General features: G+C 43.8%; 1 long non-coding RNA gene across 11 annotated transcripts in view; it reads left to right on the top strand.

Annotated features, from left to right (window-relative positions):
- Window positions 1–22,227, top strand: part of LOC135173436 (uncharacterized) — a 212,312-nt gene extending 190,085 nt beyond the window's left edge. For 9 of the 11 annotated variants that reach the window (XR_010301321.1, XR_010301328.1, XR_010301325.1 and 6 more), the window contains 4 exons: window positions 16,054–16,128; window positions 16,922–17,130; window positions 18,349–18,546; window positions 20,692–22,227. This is a non-coding gene — a long non-coding RNA (uncharacterized LOC135173436). The remainder of the gene's footprint in view (window positions 1–16,053; window positions 16,129–16,921; window positions 17,131–18,348; window positions 18,547–20,691) is intronic. The other 2 variants (XR_010301324.1, XR_010301332.1) reach the window with 2 other exon arrangements.
- Window positions 22,228–23,885: the final 1,658 nt, after the last annotated feature.

The raw sequence follows: 23,885 nt of genomic DNA, 5'->3' as shown, positions 1-23,885 counted from the left end.
TCTTGGTCGACCTGGTCTGGTGGAGGTGATCACCAACTGGCCAGAAGGCACAGACTGTACCAAATCTCCAGAGGAGAAAATAACTCATGCTGAGGAAGCTCCTCCCTATGGAGTTCTCTCTGATCAGGAAAAGAACTATGCTTTGTTCACAGATGGTTCCTGTCATCTTGTTGAGAACAAGCGAAGATGGAAGTCAGCAGTCTGGAGTCCTACCAGGAGAGTTACTGACGCGAGAGATGGTGAAGGAGAATCCAGTCAGTTCGCTGAGGTGAAAGCTGTTCAACTTGCTCTTGGTGTGGCTGAACATGAGAATTGGCCTATCCTTTACCTCTACACCGACTCGTGGATGGTAGCCAATGCTCTATGGGGTTGGCTAAAGGACTGGAAGAAGCATGGTTGGCAGAGAAAAGGAAAGCCTATTTGGTGTGCTAATCTATGGCAGGACATTGATGCACGACTGGGGAGAACTCCAGTGAAGGTGCGGCACGTAGACGCACACATGCCTAAGAACTGAGCTACTGAGGAACACCAACACAACCAGCAGGCAGACCAAGCTGCTAAGATTGCTCAAGTTGATACCAACTCTGATCTTGACCTTGGTTGGAAACACTGAGGTGAACAGTTCCTAGCTCGGTGGGCCCATGATTCATCTGGACATCAAGGCAGAGATGCAACATATCGATGGGCACGCGATAGGTCAATTGACTTGTCCATGGACGCTATCACCCAAGTCCTCTATGACTGTGACATTTGTGTTGCTATTAATCAGGCTAAGCGAATCAAGCCCTTATGGTGTGGTGAGAGATGGTCAAAGTACAAGTATGGTGAAGCCTGGCAGATTGACTACATCACTTTACCTCAATCTCGTTCTGGCAAGCAGTATGTGCTGACGATGGTAGAGGCCAGCACCGGATGGCTGGAAACCTATCCAGTTCCACATGCAACTGCACGTAACACCATTGTTGGTTTGGAGAGACAGATCATGTGGAGACATGGCACTCCAGAGGGAATCAAGTCAGACAATGGCACTCATTTCAAGAACAATCTTGTGAAAAACTGGGCCAAAGAGCATGGTATTGAGTGGATCTATCACATACCCTACTATGCACCAGCTTCAGGGAAGATTGAGTGCTACAATGGTTTGCTGAAAACCACCCTAAAAGCCATGGGGGGTGGAACTCTGAAAAACTGGGACAAACATTTAGCACAAGCTACCTGGTTGGTAAGTAGTAGAGGTTCAGTAAACAGAGCAGGACCTGCAATATCAGACTTGGTCCAAACAGTAGACAGTGATAAAGTTCCTGTTGTGCGTGAAAAGAATCTGTTAAGGAAAACTGTTTATATATTTTCACCTTCGGGCGAGGGGAAACCTGTCTGAGGGGTGGTATCTGCTGAAGGTCCTGGTCACACCTACTGGGTAATGCAGGAGAATGGTGAAATCCAGTGTATTCCACAGAGAAATCTAACTTTAGCTGAGAGAGTCTAAATTCAGAATGTATAATACAAGCTGTTAGGAGTTTTCTGTTGTAGGTACCGTCAGCGTCCAACACTGAAAGCATCTACGAGAGAATCTACAGTACATGAGCATGAACCCAACGTCACCTGGGAGTCCTTGTTCTTGTCTCATCTGTGAGGAGACAAACTGTTCTGAGCTTTTGAATCACCTACATCTGAGATAGCTGCAAGGAAGTGTGAACTGAACTTGTAATATTCTTGAATGTAAATATTGGTTTACATTAGATCAGATAATTCTCAGTGATACTCTTCGCGAAGTAGACAGGGGTGGATTGTGCTAGTTTGAAGCAGGCTAGAATGTTTTGGTGAGAAAAAGTAGATAATTGGCTGTGAAAAGGAAACCAATGGTTACGTCTCCTTCCCTCACGGTCTCGCTGAGAAGTATGGGTACAAGAAAGTGAATATTAGATAACACTCTCCCCATTTTGCTCTCACTTTCAGGCTGGGCTTTGATTGAGCTGCATCTCCTTAACCTCACTGCCACTAACCTTGCTTCTTAACCTCTTGGGTGAACCTCTATTCTTTATTAGGATTGTGGTAAGGTTGAGAGGGGCAGGGGGAAGGTACAGGGGTGGTTGAGAGCCTCTCCTGGGGACTCAGGTTTCTGGGAGGGGAGTTGTGTTTCTGTATTACTTTTACCTTGTATATTTCTGTATATAACTGTATATACTGTAAATAGCTGCTTGTATATTGTGCTAGCTGTAATATAAATAGCTTCATTTATATTCCCAGAGTCCAACTGAGTTAGCTGGGGTACCTTCTAAGTTGGGGGGAGGGGGCGGGTGACAGCCAAACCACCACACTGACCAACTTTAAACCGTGCCAGAGACAGCATGATATCCTACTCCCACACCTGAGATCCTGCTAGAGTCCCTGGACAGAGCATCCAGAAGAAGCCAGCAACACCAAGGCAGAGATTGCATCCTTTGCCAGGAGAACTAAGTCAGAGATCATCGTTTCCCCACAGACTGGGAAGATTCAGCCTTTCCCATCAAGCCGGGAGGATTCCAGCCTCAGAGAGTCCACGGGCAGAGGTTCTGTGAAGTTTGGACACTGGCATAGGCTGTGACATAGCCCAGAGGGTGATTGATGATTAATAAGAATTGTGAGTAAAAGCTTTAATACCTCTGTAATATAAGTTGTCTCTGCCATAGAGCAGAATCATTTTTCAGCCCACTGCTGGGCAGCTGGCATATAGACCCCAAACGGTGTTTGCCATGGGGAAAACTCCTCTCTCTGTTTATAGTTTTAACTGTTTGCTAGTTAATTAACAAGTTCCTGCACATATTATATCCTAGAATGTTTTCATAACTGTGTAAAGAATCATTTAATATTAATATACAGTGATTGGGGGTGGCAAGAGTTCAGAATATTGAGTTTCATAAATAATATTTTTATATAATATTATCTCACCCCAATTAATTTCTCCCCTCTGCCAAAATAGGCGTAGGTCACAGAATACCCCTCCACGACAGTCCAGAAAAGCATCCAAAGACATCTAGAGTGGGTATTGGGATGGATTTGTGAAGAGGCCAGTGTATTCTAGCTGATATGCAGAGGTCAGACTTTTAGAGGCTGAAGAAAATTTCCAGAACATCTAGAAGTAACTAAATGTTTATTGTAGTTGTTTTCACTATTAAAGCTTTTGATGCTCTTGGCCAAAGCATATTGTGAAAGGGTATTGAAAATGAAGTCTCGTTATATGCATTTGCACTGCATTGATCTGATAGCTACATGGTTCACTGTCACAGGGGAATAGCCTGAATAGCAATTATTTGGGTTGTTTTGTCTGACTAAGCATATGCTAGAATAGGAGCTCATCACAACTTTAAACCGTACTACTCAAAACAGAGGCAGGATATTTGCTAGAGAAATGTCTCTGTTATGTTGCTCCAGATAGGTTTTTTGTCTCCTTTTGACAAGGTTTAGGGCTGTGCTGGGCCCTAGACAAGTGGCAGATGTCCTCTCTAAACCCTTCTCAAAGGGAAGAGACTGAGAACAAAATAGAGAGACACTGATTGAAAAACTAAACCAGCTTCAATGAACAGAAGAACAATAAAATGAAATGCATATAAATATATAGAGGACCAGTATCAAACCTAGCTGCCTAATGGTAATTACATTGCCATCACTGTTGATGATATGAGTAAACACTGGAGAAGTCCCAGAGTGGATTCGCCAACAAACAAGAACTGGATTCTGGAACCGAGTCAAAGGCAGAATTGACAGTTATCCTGGGACATCAGCCATTGAAAATGAGGCTTGATCCTGGTGATCCCTCAACTTTATTCTGAACATGATGTAGACAGAATAAAATTCCTAGTTAGTTTAGAGTCACCTGTCCTGTCCACTCCTCCACTCTGGTGTGACTTGGCACACAAGAATTAGCAGTAGCCTTGACTTCCATAACAGAAAGTAGAAGTTGGAGCCTTTCTGCAGCCCAGCCCTTGGCAATCACTCTACCTATCAGTGTTGTCACTGCTAGAAGCAGCCACAAGCTGTGCAAACCTGCCCTGAACTTCAGAAACTCTTAGAATCATAGAATGGTTTGGATTGGAAGTGATCTCCAAAGGTCATCTAGTCCAACACCCCCTGCAGTTGGCAGGGACATCCTCAACTAGATGAGGTTGCTCAGAGCCCTGTTGAGCCTCATCCTGAATATTTCCAGGTGTGGGGCCCCAACCATCTCCCCAGGCAATGTGTTCGTGTTCCACCACCCTTATAGTAAAGAACATGCTCCTAACATCCTATCTAAATCTGCTGTTCTCTAGTTTGAAGCCATTGCCTCTTGTCCTATCACCACAGGCCTTTGTAAGCAGTCTCTCTCCACCCTTCCTGTAATCTCCTTCAGGTAGTGGAAGGCTGTTATTAGATCTCCCTGGAGCCTCTTCTCAAGGTTGAACAACTCCAGCTCCCTCAGCCTGTCTTTGTAGCAGAGGTGCTCCAGCCCCCTGGTCATTTTTATGGCCCTCCTCTGGACCTACATCATCAGGTCTATGTCCTTCCTACACTGAAGGCTTCAGCCCTGGATTCAATACTCCAGGTGAGGTCTTACCAGTGATATGGGAAAAAGGGATAGAGAACACAGAGTATAGGAACCTAGTTAAATCATTAACTATATGAGCACTTATATAAAGCATCATCAATCAGATAAACACAAAGAAGGTGGGTTAAGCTTGAGAGGGTCTTGAAGCATTCTCATGGAAAAGAAGAATACTGTATTCAAAGATGAGCACATCAGTGACTCCAGCCAATAATATGACTCACAACTGATGCTAAGTGGATGAAAGGTAGAGAAGTTGGACTGAGGAAGACATTGGCCTTCCTCTCGAAGATCCCAAAAATCAACCACCAGGCGGCAATGAGGATGCGTAAAAAGGTGGGACATTATGGAAATGAGTTCCAGGAACTGATTGTAATAACTCCACCTATTCCCAGAACTAATTGTATTACCCCTACCCCTCTACTGAATATGTATGATTTTGTAGTATAAACATTTCACCTGCACAAGGTAAAGTTGTACAAGGGCTTTGGAGGATGACCTTTCCTTATCAGCCAGTTCTGATTAAACATACCTGATAACACTTCGCGTGTTGTGAGGTTTCCTTTCCCTAAGGCATCAGAGCACAGTGAACTGGCAGAATCACCTCTCTGGATCTGCTGGCAGTGATCTTTTGATGCAGCCCATGATGCCATTTGACTTTTGGGCTGCAAGCTTATGCTGTCTGCTCATCCATCAACACCCCCAAATCCTTTTCCAGAGGGCTGTTTTCTGTCTCCTCATCCCCTCGTCTGTATTGATAATGAGCATTATTTCAGCCCAGGTGCAGAACACTGCACTTACTCTTGTTGAACCTCATGATTTTCACCTGGGCCCACCTCTCCAGTTTGCCCAGGTCTCTGGATCACATCCTCTTCCTCTGGCTTATCAATAGCACCACTCAGCTTGGTATCATCTGCACACTTGCCGAAGGTGCACTTGATCTCACTGTCTATAGCATTGACAAAAATATTAAACAGCATAGGTCCCAGTATGACCCTTGAGGGACACCATTTGTTCCTGCTCTCCATCTGGTCTTCAAGCCATCAAGCACTGACCTCTGGATATGACTATCCAATCAATTCCTTATCCACTGAACATTCCACCCATTAAATCTGTATCTCTCCAACCTGGCAAGCAGGAAGGTGAGTCAGAGGGCAGTGCCTGGCGAGCGGCAGATTTAAACGAGGAGCGGCAGAGTCGAAGCCACAGCCTGGTTTGGCAGGAGAGCAGGACCGAGGCTAGCAGGTGTCTCTGCTGAGCGCAGCGCAGCGCGCACCGCTGAAAGAAAGAAAAAAAAACAAACAAAAAAAAAAAAAAAAAAAAACCACAAACACACCACACCTAACAACTCCCCTCGGACCTTCAGGATAGCAGACATGGTTCGAACTAGGTCCAAGCTGTATAATACTTGTAAAACTGTGGGCACCCAAACAGAGCCCACCTGTAGGAATGCAGGCGTCCAGACGTCTGGATGTGAGGAGTGCTGGAGCCTGGCACTCGACACAGGCAATGGCTGCATTAGGTGTGAGCAGATTGATTGTCTGCTCAACCTGGTGGCTGAACTCAAGGGAGAGGTGGAACGACTGAAGGCTGAAAGGGAAGGTACAAAAGAGCAACATGCTCTGCAGTCCCCCTTGCCAGAGGGAGACGAACAGAGCAACCAAGAAGAATGGATGCAGGTGCCTGCCAGAAGGGGCAAGGAAAAACCCTTCCAGCCATCTTCACATCCCCAGCTGCCCTTACATAACAGATATAGGGCACTAGAGGTTGAGGATGAGGTGATCCTGGAGCAGGCAGAAGCATCACCGGCTGGGAGGGCAACTGAGACAAATCAGTTGCCCCCTCGCATCAGAACAAGTACCCAGAAGAAAAAGAGGAGGGTGATTATTATTGGTGATTCCCTTCTGCAGGGAACAGAGGGCCCCATATGCCGGCCAGACCCCTTCCACAGGGAGCTCTGCTGCCTCCCTGGAGCCCGGGTCAGGGATGTTACCAGGAGGCTGCCTACTGTAGTGCAGCCCTCTGATTAATATCCCTTATTAGTTATACAGGCAGGGAATGATGAGATTAATAACAGAGGGCTAAAAGCTATCAAAAGGGACTTTAAGACACTGGGGAAAACAGTTGAGGGAACAGGGGCACAGGTAATCTTTTCCTCTATACCCTTAGTTACAGGCTGGAATACAGAGAAGAATAGGAAAGCATATTTGATGAACAAGTGGCTCAGAGGTTGGTGCCTCCAACATAACTTTGGATTCTTTGATCTTGGGGAACTTCATCTTGCCACAGGTCTGCAATCAGCAGATGGGATACAACTATCACAGAAGGGGAGAAGGACCCTGGCACATAAGCTGGCTGGGCTTGTTGAGAGGGCTTTAAACTAGAATGGAAGGAGGAGGAGGTTAAACATGACAGCACTAGAGATAAATCAAAGGAAACTGAGGATGGTAGGCTAGAGCTAGGAGTAAAAGCAGCAGCCCAGCTGAAGTGTATGTACGCTAATGCATGCAGTATGGGTAACAAACAAGAGGAGCTGGAAGCTCTGGTGCTGGAGGAAAACTATGATATTGTCGCCATCACTGAAACGTGGTGGGATGGCTCACATGATTGGTGTGCTGTAATCAATGGCTACAGACTCTTCAGGAGAGACAGGCAAGGGAGAAAGGGCGGGGGAGTGGCTCTGTATATTAGGAATGCTCTGGATGTCATGGAGGTAGAAATCAAAGATGATCAAGTTGAGTCATTATGGGTGAGACTTAAGGCGAAGGTCAATAAGGCTGATATCCTGGTTAGAGTCTGTTACAGACCACCCAACCAGGAAGAAGAGGTTGATTTATTACTCTTTAAACAACTGGAGGCTGCCTCAGGATCATCTGCCCTTGTTCTGGTGGGCGACTTTAACCTACCAGACATCTGCTGGGACTTAAACACTGCAGAGAAGAGGCAGTCTAGAAGGTTTCTGCAATGTGTGGAAGACAACTTCCTATCCCAGCTGTTACGTGAGCCTACCAGGGAGGCAGCCCTGCTTGACCTGCTGCTCACAAATAGAGAGGGGCTGGTAGGGGATGTGGTGGTTGGAGGCTGCCTGGGGTCCAGTGACCATGAAATTAGAGAGTTTTCAATCCATGGAGAAACCAGGAGGGGCATCAACAGAACCTCCACACTGGACTTCCGAAGGGCAGACTTCAGCCTATTTAAGGAACTAATTCAGAAAGTTCCTTGGGAAATAGCCCTTAGAAACAAAGGGGTCCAGGAAGGTTGGACCTACTTCAAGAAAGAACTCCTGAAGGCACAGGAGCAGGCAGTGCCACTGAGCCGGAAGATGAGCCGACGAGGGAGGCAGCCAGGCTGGATGGGCAGGGAGCTGCTGAAGGAATTAAAGATTAAAAAGAGAGTGTATCACCTTTGGAAGAGAGGGGAGGTGTCCCAGGAGAATTTCAAGGAAGTTGCTAGGTCTTGTAGAGGAAAAATTAGAGAGGCAAAAGCCCACTTGGAGCTCAGGCTGGCCACGGCTGTCATGGAAAATAAAAAGTGTTTCTTTAAATATATGAATGGCAAGAGAAGGGCCAAGGACAACCTCCAGTCCTTGTTAGATAGAGAGGGGAACATAGTGACAAAGGATGAGGAAAAGGCAGGGGTGCTTAACACCTTCTTTGCCTCAATCTTCACTAGTGGGACAGGTTGTCTCCAGGACAGCTGGACTCCTGAAGTGGTGGATGGAGTCAGGGACCAGTACAGTCCCCCTCTAATCCATGAGGAAGCAGTAAGGGACCTGCTGCGTCATTTGGATCCTCACAAGTCCATGGGACCGGATGAGATCCACCCTAGGGTGCTGAGAGAGCTGGCAGCTGAGCTGGCCAAGCCACTCTCCATCATTTATCAACAGTCCTGGCTCACTGGAGAGGTCCCTGAAGACTGGAAGTTGGCCAATGTGATTCCCATACACAAGAAGGGTCATAAGGAGGAGCCAGAAAACTACAGAGCTGTCAGCCTGACCTCAGTGCCAGGCAAGGTCATGGAACAGGTCATCTTGGGTGCCATCACAAAGCACCTACAGGATAGCCAAGGGATCAGGCCCAGCCAGCATGGGTTTAGGAAGGGCAGGTCCTGCCTCACCAACCTGATCTCCTTTGATGATCAGGTTACCCGCCTGGTGAATGTGAGGAAGGCTGTGGATGTAGTCTACTTGGACTTCAGCAAAGCCTTTGACACTGTCTGCCACAAGAAGCTCCTAGCCAAGCTGGCGACTCATGGTTTGGACAGATTCACTCTGTGCTGGATCAAGAACTGCCTGGATGGCAGAGCCCAGAGAGTGGTGGTGAATGGTGCCACATCCAGTTGGCAGCCAGTCACTAGTGGTGTTCCCCAAGGATCAGTGCTGGGCCCAGTCCTGTTCAATATCTTTATTGATGATCTGGAAGAGGAGATTGAGTCCAGCATCAGTAAGTTTGCAAATGACACCAAGCTAGGAGCAGGTGTTGATCTGTTGGAAGGTAGAGGAGCCCTGCAGAGGGACCTGGACAGGCTGGATGGGTGGGCAGAGGCCAATGGGATGACATTTAACAAGGCCAAGTGCAGGGTTCTGCACTTCGGCCACAATAACCCCAAGCAGCGCTATAGGCTGGGGACTGAGTGGCTGGAGAGCAGCCAGGAGGAAAGGGACCTGGGGGTACTGATAGATAGTGAGCTGAAGATGAGGCAGCAATGTGCCCAGGTGGCCAAGAGAGCCAACGGTGTCCTGGGATGCATCAGGAACAGTGTGGCCAGTAGGACAAGAGAGGTTATTCTTCCCCTGTACTCAGCACTGGTCAGGCCACACCTTGAGTACTGTGTCCAGTTCTGGGCCCCTCAATTCAAGAAAGATGTTGAGGTACTGGAACGTGTCCAGAGAAGGGCAACAAAGCTGGTGAGGGGCCTGGAGCACAAATCTTATGAGGAGAGGCTGAGAGAACTGGGCCTGTTTAGCCTAGAGAAGAGGAGGCTCAGGGGTGATCTTATTACTGTCTACAACTACCTGAAGGGGCATTGTAGCCAGGTGGGGGTTGGCCTCTTCTCCCAGGCAACCAGGAATAGAACAAGGGGACACAGTCTCAAGTTGTGCCAGGGTAGGTATAGGCTGGATATTAGGAAGAAGTTCTTCACAGAGAGAGTGATTTCCCATTGGAATGGGCTGCCCAGGGAGGTGGTGGAGGCACCGTCCCTGGGGGTCTTCAAGAAAAGCCTGGATGAGGCACTTAGTGCCATGGTCTAGTTGACTGGATAGGGCTGGGTGCTAAGTTGGACTGGATGATCTTGGAGGTCTCTTCCAACCTGGTTGATTCTATGATTCTATGATTCTATGATGTTGTGGAGGACTGTGTCAAAGGCCTTGCAGAAGTCCAGATAGATCACATCCATAGGTCATCCCTTATCTACTGAAACATTCATCTTATTATAGAAAGCCACTGGGTTGGTCAGGCATGATTTGCCCTTGGTAAAGCCATGCTGGCTGTCTTGAATCGCCTTCCTGTCTTCCATGTTCCTTAGCATGGCATCTAGGAGTATCTGTTCCATGATCTTCCCAGGCACTGAAGTGAGTCTGACAGCTCAATAGTTCCCAATGTCCCTCTCTCTACCCTTTATAAAAATGGGTGTAATGTTTCCTTTCTTCCTTTCATCACTAAGCACAGACTGAGGTGAGAAGTCAAATCCCTGAACAGAAGTAGTTCTGGTCTACCTCAGATCAGGACACTTTTCCAGCTGCAAAAGACACTGCAAATCTTTCAGTTGTGAAAGACGTTGCAAATCCTTCCCTGCCTTTAAAGTTTATACAAGGTAAAGTCCTGTCTTCTTACATTATAGCTCTAATGTTTTGCAGAATTCTCCCAGCACTTATGTAAAAGTTGAAGGGTTTCATTTACAAAATCTTAGTACTTGCTGGAGGCACATTTTTAATATCTTGTAATGGCCTTAGAAACCCAGGATATGCAGAGCCAAACTCAGTTTCACTGTATAATGAAAATACCACTCAATGAATTTTGATAATTGTTATGGAGGGGCCATTAATTAATATATTATATTTCCAAAATTAATATAGTTTATTAATTTTGGTATTAAAAACTCTCACCATCCCACCACTAATTGTAATAATAATCAGTTCTTCGTACAGTCATGGGAACATACAGAGGAATAACTATGTCTAGAAATAACTAGCAAAAATATATAAACATTAATTGAACTGGAAGAGAAAGTTCCTGTGGTCAGTACTGCTTGCCCACTAGATGGACTCAGAGAGCTTTTTGCTACCTATAGCAGAAGGCAGTTGGTGAATTACAAGAGGCTTTAAGTATTTACTCACAAAATACTAGTCTCACGATTGCCCAGGACTAACTACTGCTTCAGACAGCAGCCAAACGCTTTCAGGGAATTCTATTACTGTCTAGTCAGCCACTGAGACTTATGACGCTTCTCAGGCTTCACAGGATGCTGAGGAAAGGAGGTAGATTTTCTCTGACGTGATCCTGACTCTCTGGATGATTTGTGTATCTCCAGGACTTCCTGGAGGTGTAGGCAAGATGTCTCGCAGTGTGCAGTCTTAGCACAGTATCATGCTGGTTATGAAGGCCGATCGTGTAGAGACATTTAGAGCCTATTCCTGGTAAACTCAAGGCAATAGAGCTTCCAGGCACTTCAAGATCGCTAACTTATAGTTTAGCAAAGCATAATGCTTCAGAAGGCAATGGCAGAATCACTGCTAGAGGTAGAGAGAGATGGCAACAGGTAGTAACAAGCAGCAACCAAGAATACAACAGCAGAGCACATTGTGTTACCTGTTCATCTCCTTTTTATCAATACAGCCCGAGACAAATGGGCCTTTAGACACAGAATAGCCAATCAGAATGGTAGTTAGCTGAGGTTGACCATATCAGGTGAAGCCATAGGCTTGCTTTACCCAAATTTGGGAAAAGCATAGGCCTCACACAAGGCAAGCACAAGCTAAGCCTGTGTACCTTGTTTACCACAGGATATAAACAAATCTGGGCAGGTTAGAGTCCTTAGACTCAGTGACTCCAGGTTCTTTATCCTCTTTCCTGCAGTTACTTCTCCCCAGAACAGGAGAGAGAGCAGAAAAAGATGTCTGGGCAAGCCAGTACACATAAAGGCCTATTTTGGCCCATCCAAGACTACCAGGACAATAATGCAGGTTACCCAAGTAACTTGTATATGTATATATTTATATAGATATATATGTAAAAAGACAGTATTCAGTCTTTCATGACCTTTCATAAGGACTCAAAGTACCTTTATTTAAGTTCCTCTGCTGGTAAAATGCTGTTTTACCCTTGTGCTTGAAAGTAAGCTATGTGCAGTCTATATTGAAAGATTTTCCTCTTTTTCCCCAAAACTTCCTCAATGTTCATGCTCTCTTTTTGATCATGGGATACACAGAATTTCAGTAAGAAAAGCAGTTTTGAAGTTCACAAGTACTTTTTCTTTCTTTTATCAACAAATAGTTTTATTGTATTAAAGTTATGTTTTGTAGGGATGTGCATAGGTGCTTTGTTATATTTTGGCTTTGACTGATGGCATCTTGCAGCCTGCTCTGGGTGAACCTACTGGTGCTGGACTAGATCTCTAGTAGTCTGAATACAAGCCCAAGCTGTAATGTTTTACAACAGTAACTCTGAAACAGAATGAATTACAAACCTTGCTAAATACATTCAATACCAGTGTATTGACTTCTAAAGAGTTGATATATCAGTTGATATATCAGCTGGAGATTGCAAGAGCAAACGTTACTCCTAGAGAGCTTCAGGGAAGTAATTAATGATATTGGTATACACAGACACTCCTGTTCTTATATCTGTGACTTGGTCTAAGTCCAGCGAAACTTTTCTTTCTTTACCCTCCTTTGACCTGAGGATCTATAGTCATATGGCATGAAGATGTTATTTGCATTAGTCTCAAGTATTAGGCTAAGGAAAATGTATATATGTGTCTCTCAGACCCACAGCTTGCAGTGTAATGAGTTCTCTGGGCTGTCTCCACACCGCATATTTGGCATATTGTCTCTTGCAGCAAGGAGTTCTAAACACTTCACTGTAAGACCTTGCATACAAGCGGTATGTGCAAATGGTCTGTTCAAGCAGCTCATAAGATATGTCTGTTTAAAGCTATCATTTTGCTCTATGTCTTCCCACAGAAGTTAATGTGCTAGTTTGAGCCTAGTTAGAATGTTTTGGTGAGAAGGATTAGATCACAGGCTGTGAAAGGAAAACAATGGTGATGTCTACTTCACCCATTGGCTTGCTGAGATGTATAAGAATAAGAATCAGAACATAGATGAAGTACATCTAATGCTGGGGAGCTATGAGCTGCATCTCTCTCTAACCTCTCTGCCGTTTCTCTGAATAATCCACTTTGCTTCCTAACCCCCTGGCTGAACCTCCATTCTTCCTTGGGACTGGGGTAAGGTTGAGAGGGGTAGGGGGAAGGTGAAGGAGTGATTGGGAGCCCCTCCTGGGGACTCATGTTTCTGGGAGGACTGCTATGTTTCTGTATTACCTTTTACCTTGTATATTTCTGTATATAACTATATATACTGTAAATATCTGCCTGTATATTGTGCTAAGCTGTAAATAATAAGCTTCATTCAACTTCCCAAGCCAGCTGAGTCTTGTCTGGGTGATTTCCAAAGTGGGGGGGGGGAGGGGGGAAGGGGGCAGGTAACACCCAAACCATCACAGTTCATTACAGCTCTCTTTTTTCTATGCAGTGCTCTTAAATGTAATTATTTCTCATCTTTGGTTTTTTATAGGGGAAATGGAGTTTAGAACTGACACTTGATACTTGAAGCAGATTTGGGAGGAGGCCAAAACAAATCAGAATAGACATTCAGAAGAAAATGCCAAATGCAAGAAAATAACCCCAACTTACTATGCTTGAATATCAATAAAATGGTTAAGATTGGTGGGAACAATCCTTGATCTTTTCTTCTTATAATTAATTATTAATTATTTTATAATTCATTACAGCTGGTGTAGTAGTGCCTTCCAACTAGGGCTATCCATCTGTTGCAGAGGGGGTTCACAGTGCCTACGCCTATTTGGTGGAGGTGAGAAATTAATTTGAGGTGGTATTAATTTTATATAAAAATATATTTTTAAAAAATTAATATTTACAAACTCTTGCCACACCCAACCACTGTTTAGTTCTTTTTTGCAAGGTTATGAAAACAATTTAGAAATATAATATATACAGGGATTTAGTCAATAACTAGCAAAACTTTTTCAAACTATTTACAGAGAGAGATTTCCCTTCTGGCTTAATGTTGCTTGAGAACTATGCTGTTTGCCCAGCAAGGTGAGCTGAAACTCTGTCTGCTCTAAGGCAGAGGCAACTTATACTACAGAGGAATTGAAACTTACTTAGAAGCATTGCTCTTAATTATTAATCACCCTCCCAGGGCTGTGTCTCAGCCTGTGCCCAGTGTCCGGACTTACAGGGGCTTTGCCTGTGGACTCTGTGGGGCTGGAATCTTCCCGGCTTGAGAGGGAAATGATAAATCTTCCCAGTCTCTGGGGTAAACAGGTTTTCTCTAACCTTTCTCCTGGCATGGGATAGTCTCTGCCTCGATGATGCTGTTCCCTTCTGGATACTGCGTCCAGGGACAATCAGCTGGCAGGATTCCCGGAACAGGAGAAGAATGTCCATGCTGGCTCTGGCATGGTCTTCTGCATATGGGTTCAGGCCGTGGGTGTGTGGGTTAACAGACAATCCAGATGTCTGCTTTCCTGGTTCTCTCCAGGAGAGAGAATGGCATGCAGTGTGCCAGGCTGCTGGGAGACTGAGCTCCGTAGATAAATCAAGATAGCTTGCAAATACTCACAGCTGATGCTGGTCTAGATTAGGAGGCTATTGGCTCCATATATAGATAAAGGCGTGCAGGCTTGAATGTGCTCTGCTTCTAAGGTACGCAGTCAGGTTAGCTCGAATTGAATCAAAGCATGAGTGAGCACTGGAGCACTGCAAGGGCTTCTGAGCATGTGGATATGAGTGGCTGAGCACTTCGGGTGCAGGTTAGAGCTTAGCTGATCCTTGCAGGTGGGTCAGAGAGCTGGATCTGAACAGCTGAATCTGAACTGAGTCTGAACACGTGGGGCTCTTGTGCACATCTCTTTATAGACTGTGGGCCGAGATTAATGTGTCCCTTTGGCCACCAGTGACCAATCAGGTTGGCAGTAAGCCAAACTTTACCATAATAGGCAGGAGGCTCTTTGCCTGGACTCTCCCAAATATGGGGATCACATGGGAGGATCCCAGGGATACACAGGCTGGATGTGTGTTTGTTACACAACCCTATTTACTACCGGGGGTCCTGGCAGAAAAACATGTCCAGGCATGCAGGGGCATAAAGAAGCCCCTCTTCAGGCCTACAGGCCCTCCATGACACCATCACAACCTGGATGCAAATACTGCTTTTTCTCCATGTTGTGGCAGGCAAACTGTTGAGGAAGGCTCGTGACAGAGGACAAAGGCTAATTAAGATTTGTACTATCTGTTCAAGAGTCAGTTCCTAGTTTTCTACAATTTCCTACACATTTTTTAATTGGTGCCAGCTCTTGCTCTAACAGACTCTGAGATGCAGCCATCCTATCAATCAAAATCTCCAATATGGTTTTAGATCCTGGGATGCAAATCTTGACCTTCAACCATGAGTGGCAGAACTGGTAGCAAATTGTCTTCCTAAACTATACGTGGAGAGATCCTCATGATACCCAGCCTCTTCCCTTCTCTCATCACATTTGGGTGCTTCATCTTAAGATATCACACCTGCTGAGGTATGACCTTATGTCTGATGTACATTTCACCACCTGAGCCCTTCCCTCTTTCTCAACTACTGCCTTATCCATGGCTGATATTTTCATGGCTCAGCAAAGTAGAACAATTTCATGCAACATACAGATACTGTAGACTGAGAGAGTCTCTGCCTCCAGGGCACTGGGTAGTTAGGCTGTATCCTGAGAGGCCGAAGGAGGGGATAATGCTCAATGAGTTGAAGGAACCACTTCTGCTGAGTTACCAGAGAAAACACAGCAAAAACTGGAAAGGTCTCTGACTCCATCACTGGGTTTTTGTCATGTCCAGTTTGGTAGATGTTTCATTAAAAATCTTGTGAGATGCGCAAAAAGGGATTTCTCATAGAATCATATGCCATAGACTGACTTGGAAAGGACTTTTAAAGGCCGTCTAGTCCAACTTCCCTTGCAGTCAGCAGGGACATCTTCAACTAGAGCAGATTGCGCCAAGCTCTGTCCAGCCTGACCCAGAATGGTTCCAAGGGTGAGGCATCTACTGCTTCTACTGGCAACCTGAGCCAGTGTCTCACCATGCTCAGTGTGAAACATTTCTTCCTTCTCTCCAGTCTGAATCCCCTTCTTTTAGTTTGAAGCCATCAACCCTTGTCCTGTCATAACAAGCCCTGCTAAACAAGTCTTATGTCATCTTTCTCATAGATACCAATTAAATACTTAGAGGTGTGAAGGAGGTCCTTATCAGTGCTGCAGTAGACTCTGCTGAGAACAAGCATAGTAAGTACCTACAGCGTTTCAAGAGGGACATGAAATTTTAAAATGTTCTCCTGATATGCATTTTAAAATACATCTTACCTAATGTGTTTCTCAGTTAGCTACCTCTGAAGTAATAACATCAGTGCTGCTGTAGTACCCACACTGTGACAAATGTTTGAAAGTAATTTTCTGCATCTTCTAATGAAGAATACAATTTAAAGAATTATTTATACTGACTTTAACAAAATGATCCCAAAAAGATACTTAAATTCCCGTTTACTTCATCTGATGTTTAAAATAAGTAGTGTGCATTTTTGTTCACACAGCTGATGCTTGATATCATCATCATCATTATTGCCTCATGTCAACATAATTACTCTTTATGTAATGTGTAAATATTACAGTCTCTAATGGCATTTTAACAACCGCTGAGGAGTAAAAGCTTACACTTTCAGTAGCCTGACTTAAATTATATTAGGAAGTGTCAGAGTCTAAATTGCCTTTCCCTTGTTCAAATCAACAAATATAAAGTTTGCCTTTGTTGCCATCCTGGGCTCAGGCGAGGTGTCTAGCTGAAAGCTCAGGGTTGCAAAACAACAGAGACACAGTGCCTCTGTGGACTTCCCAGACCTCAGCCTGGCTTGAATGTCCAGGATGTGCATGCCTTACATCAGCTACCCCGAAGAGAAAAGACTTATGTGTATTTGGGGTATGGACAAGTAAGCAGTGCAGGGAGGAGGCAGAGGCCCTCCCTGGTGCTGCTGCTTGACCCGCTGAGAATGCATGAGAATAAACAGGATGATTTCCTGGGGAGCTGCACCTGGACACCGATCTAAAAAAAAACATGAGCAATGCCTGCCAAGAGGAACACCTCCACCAGTACACCTCCACCAGAAGAATTCGAGGAACAACTGCAGAACAACTCCAGAAGTCTTCTTCTGGAGGAAATCCTGATAAGCTCCACTGAAGAACATCCCTGGGGCACGCACAATTCTCTCTCTCCCCCCTCATCTTTGGCTGATGGTAATGTAATCCCTGCTCTTTTCCTTTCCTGCTTCTCTTTTTCCCCATTTTTCCTTCTCTTTCTCTCTCCCCTATTCTCTCTCTCTCTCTGTGTTTTGTTCAACTTTATCCTTTAATAAATATTTTTGTGGTGATATCTGGTTTTGCTTGCACCTTAATGTCATGAAATAGAGATCTTTAAGAACAGATCTTGCTCCTCTAGGCAGAGATATGGTAAATCTCTGTTCTCCAGAACTTGACAGCAAGTAAATACACACTATGTTATTTTAAAGCAGTCAGGAGCAAAAAACAGCGATAATTGCTGCCATAGAATTAAACTCCAAACCAGCCAGGTCTTAGCTGGTTTTATGTTCTGTAACAAGCAGGGAGGTTAAGTTGGACTCACCAACATTTTCAGATACCCACCTTCCTTGATTTCTTGTTTCAGATGAAAAAAAATGTAAAAGCTTGTGACTCCTGGGGGGAAAAAAAAAAAAAAACCACCAAAAAACAACCAACATTATAAGTTTGTCTCAATTCTGTTTCCAAGCTTTTTTCACTGGAAGAGTAAAAATGTAAAATTTTAACTGGTGTGCTTGAAACAGGAATAACTGGAGAAAATTCATATAGACCAGTCCTTCTAAAAAATCAAGTCTGCTGTAAACAAGGTTGCTGAGTATCTGGAGCAATATAATGCATGAAATACAAGAATTATGCAGAACCCTACAACTACCTGAAGGGACATTGTAGCCAGGTGGGGGATGGCCTCTTCTCCCAGGCAACCAGCAATAGAACAAGGGGACACAGTCTCAAGTTGTGCCAGGGTAGGTATAGGCTGGATGTTAGGAGGAAGTTCTTGCCAGAGAGAGTGATTTCCCATTGGAATGGGCTGCCCAGGGAGGTGGTGGAGGCACCGTCCCTGGAGGTGTTCAAGAAAAGCCTGGATGAGGCACTTAGTGCCATGGTCTAGTTGACTGGATAGGGCTGGGTGCTAGGTTGGACTGGATGATCTTGGAGGTCACTTCCAACCTGGTTGATTCTATGATTCTATGATTCTAAGTGGCTTCCATAGGCAGATGGTTGCAATCATAGTCTGATAAAACAAACAACCAGTTTCAACGTGACAAGCAACAGATAGGTCTCTGTAACATGTACCTGTGACTTCCCACTAGTCAGAGGGTTTCTTCTTTAAAAAGCACCACAATGTATGAAAAAATGGTGTTAACTTGTGTGTTGCAGGCACTTCACACCGTCTGCAGCAGTGCAGCCTTTCCATACTCTTGTGCTACAGGAAACCAGGGAAACATGCTTTGAAGTGGGAAAATCTGTGAAGAAGAAACACATACTGCCATCCAAAAACAGCCAGCCAATACCAAGACACCTACATCACCTACATGTTGTCTACTCTTCATTGGAGTTGTGTAAGCTACTGAAAATGTAAGCCAGTTTTGGGGCTATTGTGTGAAGGGTTAATTAATTAATGCAAGATTGTATTTTCCAAAATTAATATTGTTTTATCAGTACATCCCTAGACTGATGGGCCTTTGGACACAGAATAGCCAGTCAGAATGGTTGTTAGCCAAGCTTGACCAAATTAGGTGAAACTGTAAGCTTGTTTTACCCAAATTTGGGAAAAGCATAGACCATGCACAAGGCAGGTGCACGCTAAGTGTGTGTACCTTGTTTACCACAGGAGCAAAACAATTCTGGGCAGACCAGAGTCCTTAGACACTGTGGCTTCAGGTTCTTTGTCCTCTTTCCCACAGTTGCTTCTCCCCAGAACAAAAGGGAGGAGAGCAGAAAAACATGTCTGGGAAAGCCAGGACATGTATAAGCTTATTTTGGCCTACCAGGCCTACCTCGACACTATGCATATAATTTTCTTTCCCATCTCAATCAAAATAACCCCCCAAGCCATTAGATGCTTAGGATGTGATAAACTTGCACAACATCTGTGTAAAGTGACAAGAACATTCTTCATTACAACCCTACTAGTAAGAAAGCAGTGCTCTTTGCCTCCAGATCTCAATGGGAAGTCAGAAAGAGTATATTATGGGACTGTCAGTGTGGTGCGAAATGATGGGAAGACCAAGAGGGCAGGTCCTCATTTCACTTTCACTATCTGGGTTAGAAGCATGCTCTTCTTGCCTCTGTTTCCTGTTGTTTTGCTGCGTGTGATGTACAGTGGTGGGCAGCCAGGAAAAAAATGAACCATATTGAAAAGTCAAAATAATTTCAGTGCAGTTCCCACAAGAGCCCAATTGTGTGTTACTGGACTTGAAGGGAATTGCAATTACTCCCTTGAACCTTCTGTAAATAGCATCAGATATGTCATAGACTCCTAAAATCATTTTGGTGGGAAAAGACCTTTCAGATCATTAAATGCAAACATGATTGTGCTCCTCTACTCAGCACTGGTGTGATTGCAAGAGGCTCACTGAGGCGCTGGATCATGTCCAGAGATGGGCAGTGAAGCTGCTGAGGGGTTTGGTGAGCCTGTCTTAGAAGAAATGGCTGAAGGACCTGGAATTGTTTAGCCCAAAGAATAGGAGGTTAAGAGAAGGCTTTATTGGTCTTTATGGTTACCTGAAAGGTGGTTATAGTCAGGCAATAAAGGCGTTAGAAGGAAATTATTAGATCAAGTTACACAGGTTTCATGCAGACTAGTGAAGGCAACATGCAGCGAGACACACAGATCAAAGAAGTGAGAGATTTTGTTTATGTTTTGACTGCGTCCCTCAACAGAACCAATGAATGATATAGACATCACTATTATTTTCTTTTTACAGCCAATGATCTAATTTTTCTGGTTAAAATATTCCAGTTAGCCTCAAACCAGCACAATGTGGCACTTTGGGACTTGCTCTAGTGGTCATGGAGGTGTGGGATAGAGGTCTTTTCCAATGATGATGATTCTACAATTCTATGATTAAAGTTCCACTAATACTGAGGTATCCCTGCTCCATGGAGAACATATTCCCTTAAGGCTATGAGGTGTGTTGCCTGCACCCCTATCCACTGGCTGTCTCCTACTGAAGAGATGCTAAGAAAACTCAAATCAGTGTACTTGATCTGTGCTGAAAATTGCATGACATTCCACCATCGCTGTGAAATAGGCCATTAGTTTTACAAAAGGTATTCTGTCATTTCACAGAGACATTTCCCATTGCTGAAACATATTTGAATTAAATTAACTTCCGAATTAAAAAAAAATGGAGAGTTTAATGGATGGCATCAGGGTCAAATTTTGGCATTATCTTTTTTTTCCTTCTTTTTAAAAGAAAACACAAGTGAAAATGTAGTTTACTTCCATCATGTTTTGTGTAATCTTTTGTTAAGTATATGTATAAATGACTACCTATAAATATGTTAATGTGATTATCACCAACATCAGCAAATGTTTTCCATACCTTGAACAAAATTCTGTTTTCTTTGCTTCTCTTCATATCTGAAGTGGAAAGTGAGTGCAGAAAGATAACACATCATAGATAATATTGTTTGACTTCTGTAAGAGAAACAGTTTCCTTTCTGCTATTTGTTTTGTAATAAAGAGTTAATGCTAACTTCTGTTTTGTTTTGCAGATGATGTACCATAGCTGCATTCCATAAGAGCACTTAAGAGTGATTACTGAATACCAAGAAACACACCTACAGTTCTGAATGTTTTGGAAATAAAAATAGTTAACCACAAAAAGGAAATGTGATGTCTATCTGCATCAAATAATAGTCTGAAGGCAATAATTGATAAACTTTATAGTGTGTGAGGTGTGTATTTTACACTGATGTTGGGGAAGTGATAGTTGTGCTTTTGGACAGCAAGTAGCATTAAAAAAAAAAAAAAAGTAAAATCACAGTATCACAGTATTATCAGGACTGGAAGAGACCTCACAGATCGTCAAGTCCAACCCTTTACCACAGAGCTCAAGGCTAGACCATGGCACCAAGTGCCACGTCCAGTCTTGCCTTGAACAGCCCCAGGGACGGCGACTCCACCACCTCCCCAGGTAGCCCATTCCAGTGTCCAATGACTCTCTCAGTGAAGAACTTTCTCCTCACCTCGAGCCTAAATCTCCCCTGGTACAGCCTGAGGCTGTGTCCTCTCGTCCTGGAGCTGGCCACCTGAGAGAAGAGAGCAACCTCCTCCTGGCCACAACCACCCTTCAGGTAGTTGTAGACAGCAATAAGGTCATCCCTGAGCCTCCTCTTCTCCAGGCTAAACAATCCCAGCTCCCTCAGCCTCTCCTTGTAGGGCCTGTGCTCAAGGCCTCTCACCAGCCTCGTTGCCCTTCTCTGGACACGCTCAAGCATCTCAATGTCCCTCCTAAACTGGGGGGCCCAGAACTGAACACAGTACTCAAGGGACATCACTAAGATGTAAAATAATTAAAAATCTGAGCCTCAGTTTATTTCAAAATTTCATTTGAGAATTCATCAATCATCCCCAGCTTCTGAACAAATTCAGAGAAGCACCTTCAGCGCATTTACTGTTTCTAGTGCATGCCTAATTGCAAAATGTCCTCATGCTGAAGTACAGTTCTTGAGTTCTGAAGTCAGAGCTGTGCAGGGGGAAAATGGAGAGAGTGCCCAGAGATTGATAATTTACATTCATCTTCAGGGACATGTGTTGACTTGTGCATTAACCCATGGTCTGAGCACTTGGGTGGGTTCTTCAAGTAGAAGCAAGTCTACAGAGATGATACAGAGTTAAACTACATGGAAAATGGAAAAATCTCAAAACATCCTTGAGACGCATGAACAGCCACTGCACTAAAATATTTATTTATCTGCTTGCTTCCTGACTTTGTTTTAGCTAGAACTTAATGATAACTTATACTGGGACCAATTGATTGTTTACCTGTTGCATTATATGGTGAAAATTCAGCTCTGCTGCTTAATTTCTGGTCACTTGTTGGCTTCCAGCACCATGGGCCCTAATAGTCATTATTTTATTGTAAACATATACAGACTTCAGAAACAGTCTGGTTTACAGATAATCATCATTTTGAAATGGAAATCAACAGTGAAAAGTGATGATCAGTACCTAAAGCATGACTGTCCTCTGTTACAATATGTATGAATTTTACCTTAAAATTAAATGCCAGCTTGTTCCTACTAAAAGTGGTTATTTTTAGTTCATTCTTTAACAGACCTTCAGAAAAATCTTCATCATCTTACCTATAAAATTAGTCTTTTCAAAACTTCTTTCATTTTCCTGTGTTTTTTTTTTTTTTAAATGCTCAGCAATAACATTATAGCTTTAAACTAAAGAAAAAGTAAAACTAAGTGGGAAAAAATACTTAAACCAGTTTCTACTCACTAGTATTTTTATAGCTATTTTACAATATTTTTTAAAATTTGGAGTCTAGCTTTTCTGCAATCCTGTAGACAGAACCTTTGTTGAAATTACATGAAACAGAGGTTATAAGACTGAGATGTGAGATTAGCTCTGTGTGTGTGTGCAACACAGACCCCCTCCCAGCCACTTTCCATATCACCACTAGCCATGTCATGTTGGATATTCAGAAGACTTTTTCTATCAATATCACCTACCTCTAGATGCAATTAATGTATATGTCTTTACCAGTAAAATAAACAGATCATACTGCTTAAAAATGTCTCTCTGGTTGAACTCCTAATGAAAATCTTTAAATTCTTATAAATTCCCATGCCTTTCATGAAGCCCAGATGATAAAAAAGGCTCCTCTTTATGATCTTGATCTGTTTATTCAGGGTATTATTGTGATGGATAAAGTCTAAAGTTCTGTGCAGCACTATCCTGTAGTGATAGAATAATTAAAAATAGCACAGCACTACTTACATTTTAAATAAAGATATTTTTCAAAGCATTTGGGGCCATATGATACATGACCACAACATGTTCATCATGGCTTTGAGAGATGTGAATTTAATTCAATATATTATAATTGGTTTAGAATCACAGATGATGGAATTGTAAGGTACCTCTGGAGATCACCTAGGCACAGAATCACAGAATCACCGAGGCTGGAAAAGACCTCTGTGATCATCAAATGCAGCCCATGACCTGACAGCACATCAGCTAAACCATGCCACAAGTGCCATATCCAATCCTTTCTTAAAGACCTTCAGAGATGGTGACTCCTCCACCTCCTTGGGCAGTCCATCACCCTTTCTGTGAGGAAGTGCTTCCTACTATCCAATCTAAACCTCCCCTGGTGCAGCTTCAGACCATGACCTCTTGTCCTGTCACTAGTCACCGGGCCGAAGAGCCTGAACACTGCCTGAATATGACTTCCTTTTAGGTAGTTGTAGAGAGTGACAAGGTCCCCTCTAAGTGTCCTCTTCTTCATCCACCCATTAAACGAGGATCACTCACAGCAGCTTGCCCGGGATCACAATGTCTTGACAGGTAGACTCCACAACTTCTCTGGACAGTCTGCTTCAGGATTCTGGCACTCTCATAGCAAAGAAGCTTTTCCTCATCCTTAGATGGAACCTCTTGGGTTCTAGTTTTCATCTATTCCTCCTTGTCCTGTTACTGGCCACTGCTGGAAAGAGCCTGCCTCCATCCTTCTGACACTCAACTTTCAGCTATTTATCAGCATTAAGAAGATGACCTTTCAGTCTGTTCTCTTTCAGGCTGAAGAGCCCCAGTTGTCTCAGCCTTTCCTTGTAAGACACATGCTTCAGGCCCCTCAGCATCTTCATAGCCTCAATTGAACTCTTTCCAGTAACAGGAAAGAGTGTTCAAAGCTGCATGGTAGCAGGGGTGGAATGTGAGTGGCCTGTAGCATTGG

This window comes from Pogoniulus pusillus, chromosome Z, assembly GCF_015220805.1.
Source record: "Pogoniulus pusillus isolate bPogPus1 chromosome Z, bPogPus1.pri, whole genome shotgun sequence".
NCBI classification, from domain to species: domain Eukaryota; kingdom Metazoa; phylum Chordata; class Aves; order Piciformes; family Lybiidae; genus Pogoniulus; species Pogoniulus pusillus.
The sequence above is the reverse complement of the archived record's forward strand: the minus strand, read 5'-3'. Positions and strand labels throughout refer to the sequence as shown.